Source organism: Ambystoma mexicanum, chromosome 4p, assembly GCF_040938575.1.
Source record: "Ambystoma mexicanum isolate Mex_15411 chromosome 4p, UKY_AmexF1_1, whole genome shotgun sequence".
Classification (NCBI taxonomy): Eukaryota; Metazoa; Chordata; class Amphibia; order Caudata; family Ambystomatidae; genus Ambystoma; species Ambystoma mexicanum.
In genome coordinates, this window is record NC_090927.1 from 462,867,045 (window position 1) to 462,887,797 (window position 20,753).

The 20,753-nt window shown below is 47.5% G+C and overlaps 1 protein-coding gene across 1 annotated transcript in view; it reads right to left on the reverse strand.

The window, feature by feature from the left end:
• The window catches only part of KLF11 (KLF transcription factor 11), a 95,782-nt gene that overhangs the window by 56,395 nt on the left and 18,634 nt on the right, over positions 1–20,753 (reverse strand). The gene's annotated exons all lie outside the window — the stretch shown is intronic.

The window sequence follows — 20,753 nt, forward strand, 5'->3', positions numbered from 1 at the left end:
GAAGGGTCTACAGGCAGTGATAAGTTTGCAAGTATAGGCCGCAGCTGACCTAACTGCATTTATTTGTCTGTTCAGAGAAAGCGAGGAGTCAAGATAGACCCCTAGTGTCTTAGTATCTTTGGAGACTTCAATGTCATTGCCGTCAATAATGAAGGACTTGTAGGTTTGGTCTAGTTTGTTGAGCCGATGATTTGATCCTAAAAGTAAGAGCTCAGTCTTATCATCGTTAAGGCAAAGTTCGTGCTGTGCCATCCAGGCCTGGATGACCGAGTAAACATCGTTAAGGGCTTTGGTGTCAGCTGTGTAGTCTCCTGTGATAGGGATGAGTATCTGGGTGTCGTCCGCGTAGTTAGTGTAGGAGACACCCAGATAGTCAAGCACATCGAAGAGGGGCTTGGTGAATACGTTATACAACGTAGGGGATACACACGAGCCTTGAGGAACGCCACAGTGAATAGGGGAGGGATCCGCTGATGCCAGCGGTGAGAAGACCCTCATGGATCTATTGCTCAGGAATGAGTGGATCCAGGCATTGGCAGTGTCGGAGAAGTGGGCTGCAGATTTGAGATGCTGGCAGAGTATTTGGTGGCTGACCAGATCAAAAGCCGCAGAGAGATCGAGGAGAAGGAGAAGAGCTAGCTTCCCATTGTCCTTCAGTGACTCCATCTGAGTTTTCAAGTCGATCAGAGCTGACTCCATGCCATGTTTAGGGCGGAACCCTGATTGTCTTAAGCCCAGGAGATTGTTTAGTTCAAAGTAATCCTGAATCTGCAGGTAGGCTGCGCGGTCCAGGATCTTGAGCAGGAATGGGACTGTAGTGATAGGTCTGAAGTTAGTTGGGATATTAGGGTCAAGGGAGGGTTTTCTGAGGAGTGGGATAACCCATGCATCCTTTAGGTTGTCGGGGACAATACCCGTCTTGAAAGAAGCATTTATGAATGCTGTAATGAACGGGGCTAGCTCATGAGATGCTTCCTTGATAATAGGTGCTGGGCAGGGGTCGCCTTACAATTGGAAGGTTTTAAATTGTTTATGATGTTTTCTACTTCGAGAGTAGTGAGTGGGGAGAAGGAGAAAGGTTTATGCGGATAGGTTAAATGTGTATTAAGTGTAGGTGTGGTCGGTGGTTGGTCAAGCTGTAGGGATTTCTGTTTGTCACTGATTTTAGATTGGAGGGTAGCAATTTTACCCAGGAGTGCTGACTGAATATTGGTGCACCAAGTGTTGTCTTTGGAGCAAGAGTCAGAGGGGGCTGCAGGTGTCTCGAGTTCCTTAAGGATATTAAAGATAATACTTACAATTCCATACATGGTATTGTCGTATATAGTGTGCTAGAATTCAACATATTCAAAACACAGGGTAATGTGATTCACAATGCTTTCATACCATCCATTGCAAATATTGATTCCAACAATTCTCTCACACATAAAATGACTTTACACCATTGTAAAAGTTTAATAGAATAGTGGTAAATGTTATTGAGCCATGGGCGCATCAGACCGTGTAAAATGCAGTTGTTTAGTCTGCAGAATACCATATTAATGGTAGGCCCGTGGATAACCAAGGACCCATGTAACTGTATGCATGTATGCTGACACATTGCCCATAGGGTGGAACTGGATTCAAATGAAAGAAAAGTGCATTTTTATCACCCTTGGAGTATGTAGTGATACACAAAATTACAAATTTGCCAATCAGGGCTTTAGATGACAGCATTAGCCGCTGAAAGCCAATAGTTTATTCAAAGTATGTGCCAAAAATGCTGAGAGTAGTCTGTTGTAGCACTTCCATTACGCAGTAATGAGCTACAAGGAATATGCAGGCCTAGTAGGAGTGGTAGGTCACATTATGCATTGTAGATAGACAGGCAGGGCGAAGGCCCCAGCTCTGTAGCTAATAGACATTATTGGAGTGTTTGGAACATTATGGCACCTATATAGCGCTTAGATAGCCAATCTTAAGCGCTATGAACACTAAGCTATGAGTGCATGCCTTTTAGAGCTTGCTCACTTAGGGTTAATTCATCTCGACTTCTCTTAGAACAGGGGTGCACAACTGATTTTGACAGAGGGCCGAAAGTACCTTACATGAGGGCTATAGTGGGCCGAAAAGTAAATGTGGGCGAGGCGGTAGGCGGGGCGTGGCAGGAGGCTTTTTAAACCCCCAATTTGTACTAAACACATGGAAAAAGAATGTTTTTGAGGGGCAACGATTTTTATTTGCATTTCAAACTTACATTTTGTACTACACATTTTCCATTGTTATAATTTATTTCTATTTAGTATTTGTATCTCGCCTGTTTAGTTAACTTATATATATTTTATTGACCCTAGATTGGACATGCCGTTATTTTGGACTGCTACAGTTTGCTATTGGGGTTGCCCAAGAGGAGTACGGCCTTCATTGAGTCAGGTTTCCTCAAAAAGCCAAAGATGAACATCTCCTAACTGTGCCTGTTTTAGCTTCATTATTGGGTTCAATCTTGGAGTGCAACACTATGCCCCATGACACCCTCACCCCCAACCAAGCACTATGCCCCATGGCCCTCTTACCCCCAACCAAACAGTATGCCCCATCTCCCTCACCCCCAACCAAACACTATGCCCCAGGGCCCGCCCTTACCCCCAACCAAACACTATGCCCCATGGCCCCCTTGCCCCCAACCAAACAGTATGCCCCATCTCCCTCACCCCCAACCAAACACTATGCCTCATGGCCCCCTCACCCCCAACCAAACACTATGCCCCATGGCCCCCTCACCCCCAACCAAACATTATGCCCCATGTCCCCCACCCCCAACCAAACACTATGCCCCATGGCCCCCTCACCCCCAAGCAAACACTATGCCCCATGGCCCCTCACCCCCAAGCAAACACTAGGCCTCAGGGCCCCCTTACCCCCAACCAAACACTATGCCCCATCTCCCTCACCCCCAACCAAACACTATGCCCCAGGGCCCCCTTACCCCCAACCAAACACTATGCCCCATCTCCCTCACCCCCAACCAAACACTATGCCCCAGGGCCCCCTCACCCCCAACCAAACACTATGCCCCATGGCCCCCTCACCCCCAACCAATCATTATGCCCCATGTCCCTCACCCCCAACCAAACACTATGCCCCAGGGCCCCTTTACCCCCAACCAAACACTATGCCCCATGGCCCCCTCAACCCCAAGCAAACACTATGCCCCATGGCCCCCTCACCCCCAAGCAAACACTATGCCCCAGGGCCCCCTTACCCCCAACCAAACACTATGCCACAGGGCCCCCTTACCCCCAACCAAACACTATGCCCCATGTCTCTCACCCCCAACCAAACACTATGCCCCATGGCCCCCTTACACCCAACCAAACACTATGCCCCATGGCCCCCTCACCCCCAACCAAACACTATGCCCCATGGCCCCCTTACACCCAACCAAACATTATGCCCCATGCCACCCTCACCCCCAACCAAACACTATGCCCCATGTCCCTCACCCCCAACCAAACACTATGCCCCATGGCCCCCTCACCCCCAACCAAACACTATGCCCCATGTCCCTCACCCCCAACCAAACACTATGCCCCATGGCCCCCTTACACCCAACCAAACACTATGCCCCATCTCCCTCACCCCCAACCAAACACTATGCCCCAGGGCCCCCTCACCCCCAACAAAACACTATGCCCCATGGCCCCCTCACCCCCAACCAATCATTATGCCCCATGTCCCTCACCCCCAACCAAACACTATGCCCCAGGGCCCCTTTACCCCCAACCAAACACTATGCCCCATGGCCCCCTCAACCCCAAGCAAACACTATGCCCCATGGCCCCCTCACCCCCAAGCAAACACTATGCCCCAGGGCCCCCTTACCCCCAACCAAACACTATGCCCCAGGGCCCCCTTACCCCCAACCAAACACTATGCCCCATGTCTCTCACCCCCAACCAAACACTATGCCCCATGGCCCCCTTACACCCAACCAAACACTATGCCCCATGGCCCCCTTACACCCAACCAAACACTATGCCCCATGGCCCCCTCACCCCCAACCAAACACTATGCCCCATGGCCCCCTCACCCCCAACCAAACACTATGCCCCATGGCCCCCTTACACCCAACCAAACATTATGCCCCATGCCACCCTCACCCCCAACCAAACACTATGCCCCATGTCCCTCACCCCCAACCAAACACTATGCCCCATGTCTCTCACCCCCAACCAAACACTATGCCCCATGGCCCCCTTACACCCAACCAAACACTATGCCCCATGGCCCCCTTACACCCAACCAAACACTATGCCCCATGGCCCCCTCACCCCCAACCAAACACTATGCCCCATGTCCCTCACCCCCAACCAAACACTATGCCCCATGGCCCCCTCACCCCCAACCAAACACTATGCCCCATGTCCCTCACCCCCAACCAAACACTATGCCCCATGGCCCCCTTACACCCAACCAAACATTATGCCCCATGCCACCCTCACCCCCAACCAAACACTATGCCCCATGTCCCTCACCCCCAACCAAACACTATGCCCCATGGCCCCCTCACCCCCAACCAAACACTATGCCCCATGTCCCTCACCCCCAACCAAACACTATGCCCCATGGCCCCCTTACACCCAACCAAACACTATGCCCCATCTCCCTCACCCCCAACCAAACACTATGCCCCAGGGCCCCCTCACCCCCAACAAAACACTATGCCCCATGGCCCCCTCACCCCCAACCAATCATTATGCCCCATGTCCCTCACCCCCAACCAAACACTATGCCCCAGGGCCCCTTTACCCCCAACCAAACACTATGCCCCATGGCCCCCTCAACCCCAAGCAAACACTATGCCCCATGGCCCCCCCACCCCCAAGCAAACACTATGCCCCAGGGCCCCCTTACCCCCAACCAAACACTATGCCCCAGGGCCCCCTTACCCCCAACCAAACACTATGCCCCATGTCTCTCACCCCCAACCAAACACTATGCCCCATGGCCCCCTTACACCCAACCAAACACTATGCCCCATGGCCCCCTTACACCCAACCAAACACTATGCCCCATGGCCCCCTCACCCCCAACCAAACACTATGCCCCATGTCCCTCACCCCCAACCAAACACTATGCCCCATGGCCCCCTTACACCCAACCAAACATTATGCCCCATGCCACCCTCACCCCCAACCAAACACTATGCCCCATGTCCCTCACCCCCAACCAAACACTATGCCCCCTGGCCCCCTTACACCCAACCAAACATTATGCCCCTGGCACCCTCACCCCCAACCAAACACTATGCCCCATGGCCCCCTTACCCCCAACCAAACACTATGCCCCATGGCCCCCTTACCCCCAACCAAACATTATGCCCCAGGGCCCCCTTACCCCCAACCAGACACTATGCCCCATGGCCCCCTCACCGCCAAGCAAACACTATGCCCCAGGGCCCCCTTACCCCCAAGCAAACACTATGCCCCATGGCCCCCTCACCCTCAAGCAAACACTATGCCCCAGTGCCACCTTACCCCCAACCAAACACTATGCCCCATGGCCCCCTCACACCCAAGCAAACACTATGCCCCATGGCCCCCTCACCCCCAAGCAAACACTATGCCCCAGGGCCCCATTACCCCCAACCAAACACTATGGCAGTTGGAAAAAACATCTTTTTGGAGGTGTACCGTTTTATTTGTATTTAAAACTTACATGTTGTACTATACATTTCCCCAAATCATACAGGATGAAACAGTGAACCAGACATAGTTGATTAGTGAGAAACATTGCAGCGTTTCTCAGCTGTCAGTTTCTGGATCTCGGGCTCCAGCGAGGTTGTTCCTACTCTCAGGATAGCATGGAGATGTTGGTCAGTTAGTCTTGTCCTTAGGCTGGATTTATGTAGTTTCATTTGTGAAAAAACTTGCTCACAAATGTAAGTACTGCCAAACATAGAAACCATCTTTAATGCTTCCCGTGACAGATTGGGGAATTGCGCAGTGTCCAGAGACTGATAGAAGACTAATAAAGGCATCTCTCTGTGCTTATTTTTGAGGGCACTACAGCACTGAAGTTCAATCAGTTCCAGTTGCAGTTCAGGTTGCACACTGTCAACATCAGCTGAGAAAGGGTCTGCAAAAAGTTTAAAAGAGGCTCGCTGGGATTTGAATTGTGAGAAACGATTCTCAAAAACATTTTGCAGTTCCTTCAGGACCTTCACATGCCGATACCACCCTCCATACTTGTCATGGGGGAAAACCTCTGCACATGCGGGGTAGTGTGCCAGCATCCCTTTCTCCAGTTGGGCTGTCAGAAGCCTTAACTTTATTTCAAAGGCACAAACTGCCTCAAACAGATCCGATATGAGATTTTGGCTTCCTTGCAACTGTAAAATTAAATCATTGAAATGGCCTGTCAGGTCAGTCAGAAAAGCAAAGTCGGCTACCCAGTCAATATCTATCATGACAGAAGTGTCCATTCCCTTTTCATCAAGGAATGCTTTTATTTCGTTGCGTAAAGCAAAGAATCGCTTCAGCACATTGCCACGACTAAGCCATCGAACATCGGTGTGATATAGGACATCACCATAATCCGCCTTTACCTCTTCTAGAAACGCCTGAAACAATCAGTGATTTAAAGAGCGTGCACGGACAAAATTAACCGTTTTCACAACAAAGTCCATCACTTGAGTGAATTTCAAATGTTTTGCATATAATGCCTCTTGGTGGATTATGCAGTGATAATTTTTTAAATGGACAGCCTTCTCGCCTAAGTGCCTTTTCAAGCAGCCAATAAACCCATTTTGCTCCCCAACTTTGGCTGGCGCCCCATCAGTCGTCACGCCTACCAACGCATCCCATGGCAAATTTAAATCATCAATGACTTTTTGAAAGGCATTAAAAATGTCAGCACCAGTAGTCCTGCCATGCAAAGATACCAGGGAAGCCAGTTCCTGAAATACTTTGCATTGATTATCGACCCCCCGAATGAAAATTAAGAGTTGGGCTGTGTCACTTGCATCTGTGCTCTCATCAAGGGCAGCTGAAAAGAACTTGACATCCTTACACTGCATTTTCAGTTGGCTGTAACAATTGTCAGCCATATCTACAATACGCCGCTGGATACTCATACGTGAAAGGGGAACATTTGTAAAAGCATCTCCATCAGGCAGTCTTTAACGAAATCCCCATCTGTGAAAGGACGTGCTGACCTTGCAATAAGCTGTGCAACCTTATAACTCGCAAAGGTGGCACATTCAGATTCTTTTTTTTTTTCTGGGCAAAAACACCCTGTTGCTTAGCCAGCTGTGTTTTTAGCTCCCCAGCTTTCTTAATTCTCGCTTCCCCCTGCAAATCCTTATATTGTGAATGTTTTGATTCATAATGGCGGCGGATATTATATTCCTTGGGGACTGCTATGCGTTCGAGACAAATGAGACACGAGTACACATCAGGTTTGGACTCGATGAAAAAAAACTTCAGTCCACTCATCCTTAAATTGACGGTGCTCCTGGTCAATCTTTCTTTTTTTTACTGCACTAAACATTGGCAGGGACATCTTTGGATAAAGATACGAAATCCACTGTTATGCTCCCACTACGACGGTCCAAGTCTAGAGTATATACAAATTATATACTTTTTGGAGAATCCTAGAAGCGACAAAAGAACAAGATCAGATAAATAACATAGCCTTGCCAGCATACCTTTTCATGCACTTATTGATGGATACTTTGAGGAATAGCGGGCTGCATAGCATATCAACCTGCTATGTTTGAGATTAAGGTGGAAATTGAGGACATACTTTTTTAAAAAAAATAACATTTCAAAGCACAAGCTGTTGCCAAATTATGAGCTTTTGAAAGGAATTATCACAGGATGACCCAATTACTTTAGTGAACATACAAAGAAACTGATCTCAGTTTCTTCCTGGGCAGGGCAAAACTGGCAGGAGCTCCACCATATTGCGCCAGAGAAATAGTTTCTGCTTGTGCTTCTAGCCCCCTGAACAATGCTTGATGGGGTTGTAGAAAGGTAACAATTACCCACACTCAATGGGTCTCAAACGCTTGATCGAGGTTTAGTTGCAAAATTACAGGAGCAGACATCATCCAGGACCATACTAGAAAAGGCTGCAGCCGATTTTGAAAGCTTTAGGAATGTACAAATAAACCACACCCACTGCTGACCCTTGACACTCTGGCCCAACATCTCTAATGATATGCTATGATAGTTTATTTCTGGTAGAGCCGGAGAATTACACAAGGTGAGGGAGAGGGGAGGAGAAAGGAGGGAGAGGAACAAAACAAGCTTTTATCGTACTAGGCCTGACGACATTTCAGATAGTTCTGGAGAGGGAGAGGGGATAGTAAGTGGGGCTGGGGGGCAAACATTTGTTACTATCATACCATGTCCAGGGACAATTCTGGACCTAGGAGTATGATCTTTAGGGGACTGCAGCGAATGCCAAAGAGCATCACTAAATGGGAACAGATCTACATGGTGATGCCGATTTGGGTTTGGCCCGGGATTTACACACTGGGTGCAGTTGCTATACATCAGGCCAGTGGCCAGGGTTCGCACTGGCAAACACATTTCACTTGCCTGTGTGATCCTACAGGGCATCAGGCAAGGCTGGCCGTTGTCTCTGCTGTTATTCACCCTGGCCCACCTCACCCCCCAACTCAGCACACACACTCTCAAGCATGCACCCATACAGACCCGAACCCCCCATCCCCTGACTCAGCACACACACAAACATGCACCCATACAGACCCAAACCCCCCAAATCAGCACACTCTCAAACAAGCACCCATACAGACCCGAACCCCCCACCACTCCTGAACTCCAAGCCCCCCACCCCCCAACTCAGCACACACACTCTCAAGCATGCACCCATACAGACCCGAACCCCCCACCTCTCGACTCAGCACACTCTCAAACAAGCACCCATACAGACCCAAACCCCCCACCACCCCCAAACTCCAAGACCCCCACCCCCCAACTCAGCACACACACTCTCAAGCATGCACCCATACAGACCCGAACCCCCCACCAGCCCCAAACTCCAAGCCCCCCACCCCCAACTCAGCACACACACAAGCACCCGACCAGACCCGAACCCCCACCCCCCAACTCAGCACACACACAAACATGCACCCATACAGACCCGAACCTCCCACCCACCCAACTCCAAACCCCCAAATCAGCACACACACAAGCACCCAACCAGACCCGAACCCCCACCCCCCAACTCAGCACACTCTCAAACATGCAAACATACAGACCCAAACCCCCACCCCCAAATCAGCACACACAGACCCGAACCCCCCACCCCCAACACAGCACACACACAAACATGCACCCATACAGACCCGAACCCCCCCCCCCAACTCCAAACCCCCACCCCCCCAAATCAGCACACACACACAAGCACCCAACCAGACCCGAACCCCCACCCCCAACTCAGCACACTCTCAAACATGCAAACATACAGACTCAAACCCCCACCCCCCAACTCAGCACACACACAAACATGCACCCATACAGACCCGACCCCCCCACCCCCCAAATCAGCACACACACAAGCACCCAACCAGACCCGAACCCCCACCCCCAACTCAGCAGACTCTCAAACATGCAAACATACAGACCCAAACCCCCACCCCCCAACTCAGCACACACACAAACATGACCCATACAGACCCGAACCCCCCCACCCCCCCAAATCAGCACACTCTCAAACAAGCACCCATACAGACCCGAACCCCCCACCACCCCCGAACTCCAAGCCCCCCACCCCCAACTCAGCACACACACTCTCAAGCATGCACCCATACAGACCCGAACCCCCGACCCCCCGACTCAGCACACACACAAACATGCACCCATACAGACCCGAAGCCCCCGCCCCCCCAAATCAGCACTCTCAAACAAGCACCCATACAGACCCAAACCCCCCACCACCCCCGAACTCCAAGCCCCCCACCCCCCAACTCAGCACACACACAAGCACCCAACCAGACCCAAACCCCCACCCCCCAACTCAGCACACTCTCAAACATGCAAACATACAGACCCAAACCCCCACCCCCCAACTCAGCACACACACAAACATGCACCCATACAGACCCGAACCCCCTACCCCCCAACTCGAAACCCCCACCCCAAATCAGCACACACACAAGCACCCAACCAGACCCGAACCCCCACCCCCCAACTCAGCACACTCTCAAACATGCAAACATACAGACCCAAACCCCCACCCCCCAACTCAGCACACTCTCAAACATGCAAACATACAGACCCAAACCCCCAACCCCCAACTCAGCACACACACACTCAAGCATGCACCCATACAGACCCGAACCCCCACCCCAAATCCAAACATTCAAACACATCCGACACACACCCCCCACCCCCGCATCTCAACATACACACAAAATACATTAAAATCCAAACATCCGACACACATCCGACACATCCGACACCCCCCCCCACCCCCGCATCTCAACATACACACAAAATACATTAAAATCCAAACATCCGACACACATCCGACACCCCCCCGCCCCCGCATCTCAACATACACACAAAATACATTCAAATCCAAACATCCGACACACATCCAACACCGCCGCATCTCAACATACACACAAAATACATTCAAATCCAAACATCCGACACACATACGACACACATCCGACCCCCCCCTCGCAACATACACACACAAACATAAAGCAAAACAGACCCAACACACAAACACAAACACAAACAGACCACTTACCGGAGACGTGCTGGAAGGCAGGCAGGTAAGCGGCAGGTAAGCTGGAACACTGGAATCGTACTACGGCTGGCGTGGTCCAAGGCTGAAATGCCTTCCGGCATCAAGCATTATGGACCACGCCAGCCGTAGTGCTGGCCCTCCATTGGTGCAGCACACACGCATTACATGGCTCGTAGGAGCGACGTGTGTGCTGAGCCAATGAGGGCCAGTGTTCTGTCCGGCCCGGAAGACAACAAAGACTTTCCTAATGGAGGGCGGCCGTGGGCCGCCCTCCATTAGGAAAGTCTTTGTGCCTCGCGGGCCAGACAAAAGAGCATGGCGGGCCGCAACTGGCCCACGGGCCGTATGTTGTGCACCCATGTCTTAGAATATTCTGCCTTTCTAACTGTAGCCCTGCATGGTTTCATAAACTAATCTTCTTTTCTCTGGGAAGGCACTGATAAGACATTCCTGAGTTTTCGCGCAGATGGGCTCCAAGCAGGGAGGGGCACAGAAAAGGAACACAGGAAATTCACAGAGTTGGGTTTTTCCATGAGCAAGCCTATATTTTGCACATGGAAGGTTCTCGAACTGTGCGTCATGGACTGACAGCACGAGAGTATAAAAATGCATGCCCACATGACTCAGGTGGGAGATCGATCTGTGGACTTGGTTCGAGCAAAATCGAGTGTCCGGAACCTGCTGCTCTGTCGGCACCCTGCAGCGCTGTCCTCTGAGCGGGGCTGGCTACAGCTAGCTTATGACGGCCAGGGTCTCCCAGTGCTGATTGAAGGGGCGTAGGACTATGTTTCTCTATGTTTCTCTACGTTCTATGTTTCTCTATATTTGCATTTCTCTAAGTTTTATGTTTTGTAATCTTCTCTAACTTGAATCCCAAGATGTTGCTGAAATTCACTGTTTAGAATAAATGCTAAAACTTTTTGAAGGCGTCATTTGTCACTAGCATGAGTTCACTGCTCGGCACAATAGAACCTGTATTTTGGGCTGAATTGGGTAATTTTTGCTCTCAAGGGCTGGTCCCGAGGAAGATTTTTCCAATATCAAGACAGAGTATATTCCCGAAGAACCATTGAAATGGAGTCCTATGAGCAGGAGAAAGTTCAGCATTCGATAAGTCTTTTCATGTCACTGCTCGCCATCATGGCCCATCTTGCACTGCACTCATGACCACAAATTAAATCCATCAAAACCGGTTAGCCAACTTCTTTGGAGCGACCCGACTGATAACGCTGAATGAATGAATGAAAACAAAGATGACAGCCTCAGGTTCTAACCCGTGGGTTGCGGGCAGTGTTGTCAAGATGGGGAGTCATAACGCCTACTTAGCACTGAACCTCAATTGATAGCAGGCTTTCCATGTGGGAGACATCGATAACCGGAGGAAGAGTGTTTGAATTTATTATCATGTTCCGAATGTTGTATCGAATAGTGTCAGCATTCGAAGGGGCAAGGTAGCAAATCATAATTACATTTGTTTCGGCTTACCAACGCCAGTAACCATCCGTGTGTTTTATTGGCTCCACCACTCACCAACAGTGGCAGACGAGTCATCCCATCTTCAGACTCCCCTGTTCTGAGACAAATCGCATAGTCCATGACCGCGTAGAAACCTCAACATCCGTGATTGTCCGTACGTAACAAGCTTCACGTTGAGGAATCGTCAGCTGATCTGCCTGCAGAGTTAGCTTCTTTTCTCCAAACACTCGGTACACAGAAGAGAATGATAACAATGCCGAATCAAGGTATTTACATTCGGTTTTAAAACATGAAACCGAACAAAGTCATAGGTGGCATTTTAGTGAAAAACAAAGTCTCGAAAAACCAAACAAATAATAAAAAAAATAAAAGTGGAAACTACCTGGAGCCAAAATATCACACAATGATTACACAGAAGCTGCCAAACCCCCTTTGTGATTCTCCAACCACCGCAAAGCTTGTGCAGGATCAGAAGAATTTTTTCACCATGAGGCAGTACAATGTTGTTCTTATTTAGAAAAGTGTTTAGATTCAGTTGTCTTGCCAAATCTTCAGCGCCTTTAAATGATCTTCTTAAAAGCAGAGTCTCCTTAGGATAATCCGGATAAAGACTGGATTACCCTTAAAGAAGGCATTTCCTTTCAGCCCAGCAGGATTCAACAGGCTCTCCTTAGTTTTGAGACTCATGAAGGTCACCAATATATGTCTTGCCTTAGTCTCTTGGTGTTTTCCAATCCTGAAAGCCTGGTCAATATCACCTATTGAGATGGAACCAAAGTTGAAGCTCTCCTTAAACACTCAATGACTAAAGAGATCAATTCTTAATTACCAGCCAGGTCTGCCACACCCACTATTCTCACATTTTTCCCTCTCAGTTTCATTTCCAAGTCCAGGCGCTTTTCCTTCTCCTTCTGTAGATCAGTCTTCAAGTTGGTGTAAGCCTGGAAGCTACCAGCGATTTCAGTGCCCATAGAGAGACGTTTTCTCCAAATCAACAACTTTGACATCCAATTGGGATACTTTCAAGTTAAGATCTGCCATAGAAAGCTTGCCCTCATTGACATCCTGAACAACCTGTAACATAACTGTGTAGATATCCTGAATATTAGGAGTGTCCCCCATCTCCAAGATCTGTTTGGGTTTTTTGGGAATGCGATTCTCAGCCTCCTCAATCTTTTCCTTTGAGTTCATAATTTCATTAAAATATCTTCAGGGAGAAGTCCAGGAGCTGCAGGACTAGCCTGCTACTTCCATGCCCAACATTTCAGAATCTAGCTCTACTGCTGTTCTCCGAGGATGCCACTGATGATGAATGCAACGTTTTAAAAATGTAATGATGCCCAGTACGATATGATGAGTCGCTGTAACAATAGCGGGAGCAGAAACAGTATCCACTAATTGTCAGAGCTATACCTCTTTCAGATATTATTTTGTTCTTGATGTGGAGGATAATAGTAGCAAATGATTTTACTTCTGCAACTATGTATCCCCTGTACCTAGAAAATCTCCCAAAGCTAGTGTAGGCTTCCTTTCCCAGATTGCGTCTGGAGTGTGTGGCATGCCAGACAGTAGCCTTGACTGAACTTCAAGGATCGTTTCCATTTGCTGTGTGGTTGTGGGCCCGAAATTACTGTTTTTAGGACGTAGCGCAGTATTTATATCACTAGGCAGCAGATGAAGTAGAGCTGATCCCTCACAATTACTAGTTGCCAAGATGTGGCCACACCCTCAATCTCCTGATTTTTAGATTGCACTTTTATGGTGCTTCATGGGACTTACTGTCCAAACAAATTAGCTAAGGCAGAGTCTGAATGTTCTTTAATCTAAATGGTCTTTTTTGTATGGTTTAATCTTTCCCCGGCCCCCCCACCGAGAGGCTTCCCATTCGGTTCTAATCAGGATAAATTGCCAGGAGGGCAGCAGCAGACTCTGGCAAGTGTGCGGATTTCAGAAGCCAGAATGTACTTCCTCTGCACAGGACCAGAAGTAGGGTGTTAGCAGAGCAGATTGTACTGGGCAAGGTAGAGATATCCGATACATGGAAAGATATACACATGGCCAGGAAGGTCCATGGCTATTGAGACGGGTAAACGGATGAATGCATGGGAAGAGAAAGGGAGGGGCAGAGAGGGGGCAAGATATCAGGTTATTCATTCACTGTAAAAGCTGCTTGCCGGTGTGGTCAAAAGCAGGTTACCGTAGCACATGATCACATTGGTTCGCAGCCGATATTGACAAATGTGAACCTGGACTCACAACAAAACAAGCACTGACGAAGACAAACTTTTTGCCCTTGGAATTTTTATTTTTTATTTTGTTTATTTGTAGCGCGCCGCAGCCCGCAGGCTTCAGGGCACGAACATAGAACAGAGAGTATAGACAAGACAAAGTGGAGAGCAGGCTTCTAGATTATGTTTCTAGATTAACTACTTGAAAAGTAGCGTTTTGAGTTGCTTTTTGAATACCGAGAAGTTTGGTTCCAGTCTGAGCATGACTGGAAGGTCATTCTGTTTAGATGAAGCTCTAACTGGAAAGGATCTTCCTAGTCCATTAGCTTTTTTGATGCTAGGGGTTTTCACTAGACCTTGGTTCATTGATCTTAGGGATCGTCCAGGTTGGTACAGTGATATTTGTTCTTTTAAGTATGTTGGGGCAGTGCTGTAGATGCAGTGATGGTCTATTCAGACTGACTTAAAGGTGATGCAATCTTCTATGGCCAGCCAGTGTATGGATTTTCTGTCCTCCGTGACATGGTCACTTCTGTTTTTTTTGTTGATAATCCTCACTGAATCATTTTGGATGACTTGACATTGTGAAATGCAGCATTTGTTAGCTCCCAATACTAAGGCATTACCATAGTCGAGCCTTGAAAGGATGACGGCTCTGGCTATAGTTGTGCAATTATTTTCATTTAGGATGGGTCTTATATGCTTAAGTAGCCTTTGATAGTATCCGCAATTTTTCGTTAAATAGGCTACGTGGGCATTTTCTCCTAGCGTATGCTCCAAGTACACTCCTAGAGTTTTTACTTTATTGGAAACCGGGATAGATTTTTATATGTATAATTCAGCATAATCCAGTCTGAACTTAGCCCTGGCCTGGGTGGATCCGAAGATCATGAGCTCAGTTTTACTGCTGTTTAAACAGAGCCAGTTTGTTTTCATCCAGGCTTCAATTACATTGTAAATATTTGTGATGAGAGTTGTCTTTATTGTGACACCTGCTCAATTCTACTATTAATTGGGTGTCGTCGGCGAAGTTGGTAAATAGTAGGCCCAAGTTGTTGAGGAAGGTGCACAGGCAACGAAGATATAAGTTGAAGGAGTGGCGGCAAACTGGCCCCCTGTGGGACGCCACAGTTTATATCCATGGGTTTGTAGAGTTTGTCGCCCCAAAGTATTTTTGAGCTGTGTTCCGCTAGAAAGGAGGCCATCCAATCTATGGCTTCCTATGAGCAGTTTCCTGATGATGCCGGGGCTTCTTGGAGTTTGCAGTGATCTAGCAGATCAAATGCTGCTGATATGCTGATGCTTTTTTCCCTTTCCCAAGATGTTCAACATTCTGGTTTGGATTGTTGTTCGGGGAGTAGGTTCTGTTTGTCTATGTGTGTTTGTAGCTGTTTAGTTGCTACTTTATCAAGGATTTTTAGTAGTAGGTTACAGTTAGTGATTGGGTGGAGGTTAGATGGATCTTTTTGGTCCAGTCCTGGATTTTTTACCAGTGGAGTAACCGTCACTAATTGATAGCTGCAGGGACTTTTTTGTCATTCTGCATAACAGTGGTGCGAAGATGTCAATATTTTCTAGCATGATTTTCGGGGTTAGAATGTTCTCAGAGCAAGAAGCCTGCCAGAGAGAGGAGAGATGCTTTTTCATATCTACTATAGTGAGGCGAATTAATTTAAATGTGTCCTCTCGTGAAGTGAAGGTTTTGAGATTACTGAAGCTAAATCAGCCTTGAACAGATATCTGGCAGAGATCGATGGCCTTTCAAGCTTTTTTGTATTTTGTCAAAAAAGGTGAGTTGGACCCTTTCGCAGTCATCTTAGGTGGGTTGAAAGGGAGGGGAAGGGATAGAGGTTTTTCCACTGACTTAAGAATTTGAAAAGGTTTTCCTGTGGAATTAGCAGCCCCAGAGATTTCTTTGTTATAGAATTCTTTTTTGGCCTCTATAACTTTCTTTTTATACTGGGTGTCCATATCCTTCCATTTGTTTTTGTTTTCTGCTGATTATTTTTTTTGCCATTGTCTTTCTAATTTCCTTTTCTCAAACTTTTGGTTTCTTCGTTGAACCACTTTTGGTGATTTGTGTTTGGTCTAACCTTTTTTTGTCTCATTGGTGCGTGTAGGTCTACGGGTTCTTGGAGGCGTTTGTTGTAAATAGCAACAATATCGTCGCAGGAGTCCATGTCTGAGGTGACTGCCATGATGTTGGCAACAGTAGGAATCAGGATGTCAGGCGTGAGATTTTTGTAGTTTCTATTTGAGATTTTTATGGGTGTATTGTCGGGTTTTTGAGTCTAGATTTAGGTGTCAGTTTTAATTCAATTTTGTAATGGTCTGACCAGATGCAGGAGACTGTTTTTTGTGTGGTAACATCATTACTGCTGGAGAAAACGCAGTCCAGTTGGTTTCCTTTATCAGTGGTGGGTTCGTAGTTTACTACCCTGTAATTGATGGAGTTGAGGTATTTTTCTAGGGCCGTGGCTTCTTTGTCCTTTGTCTCCATCTGTTGAGGTCTCCTAGGACCACTCTCCCTGTGTTTGGCCCATTTAGAGTGTTAAGTATCTGTATTAGATCGTCATTAAAGTCGGCAGTCAGTGAGGGGGTGTTAGGCAGAGTTTGTATGCAGTACCCTTTGCGACCACTACACACAACTAAGACTACAGGTGTAAGCAAAACCAACCTTTGGTATAAGTCTGTACTACACAGTTTTTAGTAGCTGAGCTGAGCAGCCAGGCTTATCTCAAGAGGGAACGTGAGCTGTAAGGAGGTTACACAAAGGTCTACAATTACAGGTGTTCAAATAAACTCTCACACTCAAGGTTTCTTGGTTAAAGACTTATTAATTTTTTATTCAACAGTCAGTTATAAAACATTCACTAGAGGGAGGCAGTTAAATATCATACACAAATATACTTCAGTACTATACACTTTAAGTTTCTGAGGCATTCAGACTACTTTGAAGGAGGAGCAAAATGGCATTCAGAATACTTTGAAGTAGGAGCAAAAAGGAATAGGTTATTCAGAGCATGAAAGTTTACAAGTTATTCTTAGACAGTGCAAACATTTAGAGTTCACCAGAAGAGTCGATTCAATTCAATAGGTTAGGCCAAAGTCAATGGGCTAAAAAGTCTTAGATAGGGTAAAGCAGTTCTGGTAGTGAAACGGAAAAGTCTTGGCACAGGTTCTTAGGAGTAGTTTGTAGCAAGAAGAATTATATGTTGGGTCACAAGCCGATTAGGCCTGTGAGTTGGGAAAGTTTCAAGCACTTTCACCGAAGAGGTAAGTACTCTCAGTCTGATTTTACAGTACCTTTACAAATGAAGAAAATGATGCAGCTAGTGACCTCGGTTGCTGGCAGTTCCTGCAGATCTCGCTGTTCCTGGGCCTCAGTTGTGAGAACAAGAGGGAGGACGTCGGGGGACTCCTGTACTGGGACTGGTCAAAAAGCTGGCAACTGGCAAATCTTTGTTTCCAGTAGCTGTAGTCAAGCACACAAACTGGTGTCTCCCTCCCTGGTTCTACGGTTTCCTGCAGCACTCTGAGGAAAGTCAACCAGCTCCAAGGTGAGTATCCAGGTGGCTTACGGTTCGAATTGATTGGTCCCACCAACTCAAAAGGGAGAAGTCGTCCTTGCAGGGCTTCTCTGTTGAGATGAACTTAGCAATTCGGACCTGCAGCAGGGCTTCACCTGACAAACCAACGGTTCAGGAGTTGCAGCAGCCATCCTCTTCAAGCTTGTCTTCGGTTCTTTCGTTCCAGTGGTCGACTCTGCCTTCCAAGCCAAGAGACGCCTTTTATCCAGTTTCCTCCCGTTCATTCTAGCCCAGCTGCCACTCACCCAGCAGGGTGGCTGTCCTTGCCGGATAGTCAGCCAGCCAATCAGGCCAGAGTGCATTTGGGTCTCCTAGGAAACTAAGCACAGGGAGTTTCGGGCACCTCCCTCACTTCCTGCCCACCCCAGACACTTGGGCGCCAGAGGCGGTCTTCAGTCCTGAACCCCGCCAAAGGCGATGGAACAAAGGGACCAAACCTGGTTTGGCGCGCAGAGCAAAACTCTAGAAGGACCTTTCCACAAAGAAACGGCGAAAAAAGAAGACCGGTACCTGTTTTTACAGAGGGGGCTCAGATGCCATCTTGAAAAACATGGCTCCCGCGATTTAACGCTACCGGTGTTTGCGGTCGGAAAAAAATCATGGTAGTTAGTTTGTAAAAAACCACTGCCACCAGCCGTTTTGAGGGGAAAGGGTAGCATTTGACTGCTACACGAGTATCTAGACACAGGGGATACTAAGTAACCCCTCCAGCACTCTATTGTAAGATAGGGTGTAAGACTAGTAAAGTCAACTTCACTTTACTTACTCTAGGAAACAGTAGTTTATTGCAGAGAAGGTGTTTAAACCTTGGGAAAGCCTGAAAAGATTTCCCTGTGCCACTGCACTGAGGGTGCTGTGTGACACACATGAAAAGAGGATGCCTATGGAGTGGTCTAAAACTCCATACTCAAGGAAAACACAAGAGTAAAACACACAGATTTAAAAGTTCAAAGTCCCAAAGTTTAGCAAAAGAGCCGGAGGGCTATAAAGTGGGAGGAATTGGCACATTTATGACACTTCTTCCTAACGGGGCCGGGAGGGGCGGTAGATTGTTAGATATTAACGCAATTGTTATTAAACGGTGTCATCTTTAGTAGGTGCGCTTTGCAACCTGGGCAGTGGATGGGTGAAGGAAATGAAGTGTTTTTCTCTAGCCATTATAGCTACTCCTCCTCCCTTTCCTAGGTCTCTGTTTTTATAAAAAACATTGTAACCGGAGGGAACATCTATGTCTATTGTGGGACCGGTTCTTGAAGCCAGGATTCAGTAAGGCATAGAATATCTAGGTTTTCATTGGTAATATAATCATGGATATTTTGGGCATGATTATTCATCGATCTTGTGTTGAGAAAGTTTGAAATTGAAAAGGTTTGTGCTCGCTCACAAACACAAACCTCTAACTCAGAGACATTAAGTCAGAGCAGATCAATGTACCTTTTCACCTCACGTCTGTGCGAGCCACCAAAAGAGGGTAGCATGATCTCTCCCACATAGATGGCATAAGCACCAACTAGCAACGCAGGCTTCCCCCTCTTGTCCCTTACAACACCGCTCTGGGTGCTGCACTATTGGTGGTGGGGTAGCAAAGTATGTGGTTATTACAGGCTACTGAGGCATGGCATGTGGGCATAGCAGGCAGCACAGCAGATAGGCCCGGGAGCACAGAGGGCCCCAAGGCATCTGCGGCCAACATAGAGAAAGTGGAGAACCAAGGACAAGGGTTCAGAAGGCAGACCACAAATGCCCTTGGAATGCGGTCACTCCTCTGACATCGGAGGGCATGCTCATGGATAACAGGTGCCGGTTGGAAAAGCTCTTGGGCTCTTTGGGTCATCTCAGTTTTTTCTGTTTTAAAATCTTTGCAGTAGATGTTTACTTCAGCCCCAGGTGTGGCTTTTAAATAATCTAGACATGATTGTAAAGCCCTTATGGAAAGAGTGGGTCAGATTCATAAAGATTATGCTTCTGTCACAACTTGTGGTTGTGCCCACGTACAAACTATGAGCACATGGGGGTTCACAAAGAATCCCAATGTGAATCGTGAACAATACTGGTCACTGTATGTGGCAGAAAACACAGATTCAGAAAGAAGATTGCCAGGAGCAAGTACCTGGCAGGGCACTACTTGCACATGGAAAGGTAGAAAGTGAACCAAATTTATTTAAATGGATTTTGTTGAGAGTGGAATCTAACAGTAGGCGAAGTGGAACACTTTCATCAAAAAAGCATTAAAGAAAGGTAAAACTACTTTTAACAGATTTGCACAAGTCACTTTGGCCATGTTGGGGCAGAGGCAAATTGTGACCTGGGAGAAAGCCATGCTCTCCCTTTTGGTCAATGACAGTGTTTAATGTAGGTTTGTAAGTGTGCCTCTTATTTGCATTGCTTGCTTACAGTCACTTCAGTATTGCAAACATAAATGCGAAGTGTTTGAGGGGCCATCCTCCCAGGCAGTCACAAATAAGCGTGTACAGAAATTGTGCTCACGTGGTGGAATCTGAAGACACAAAATAACACTGAATTTGATTCATGTAACCCTTTTGTAACTAGTCTTCAGTTTGTCTGCAAGCTGAGCTTTTTGCTAGTACAAATGCATTTCCACTATGAAAAAAAAGGTTTGCAGATAGGACCCACTCTGCATAGAAGACACATTGAGCCAAAAGAGTACTTTCCGCACCTCTGCATTAATCTG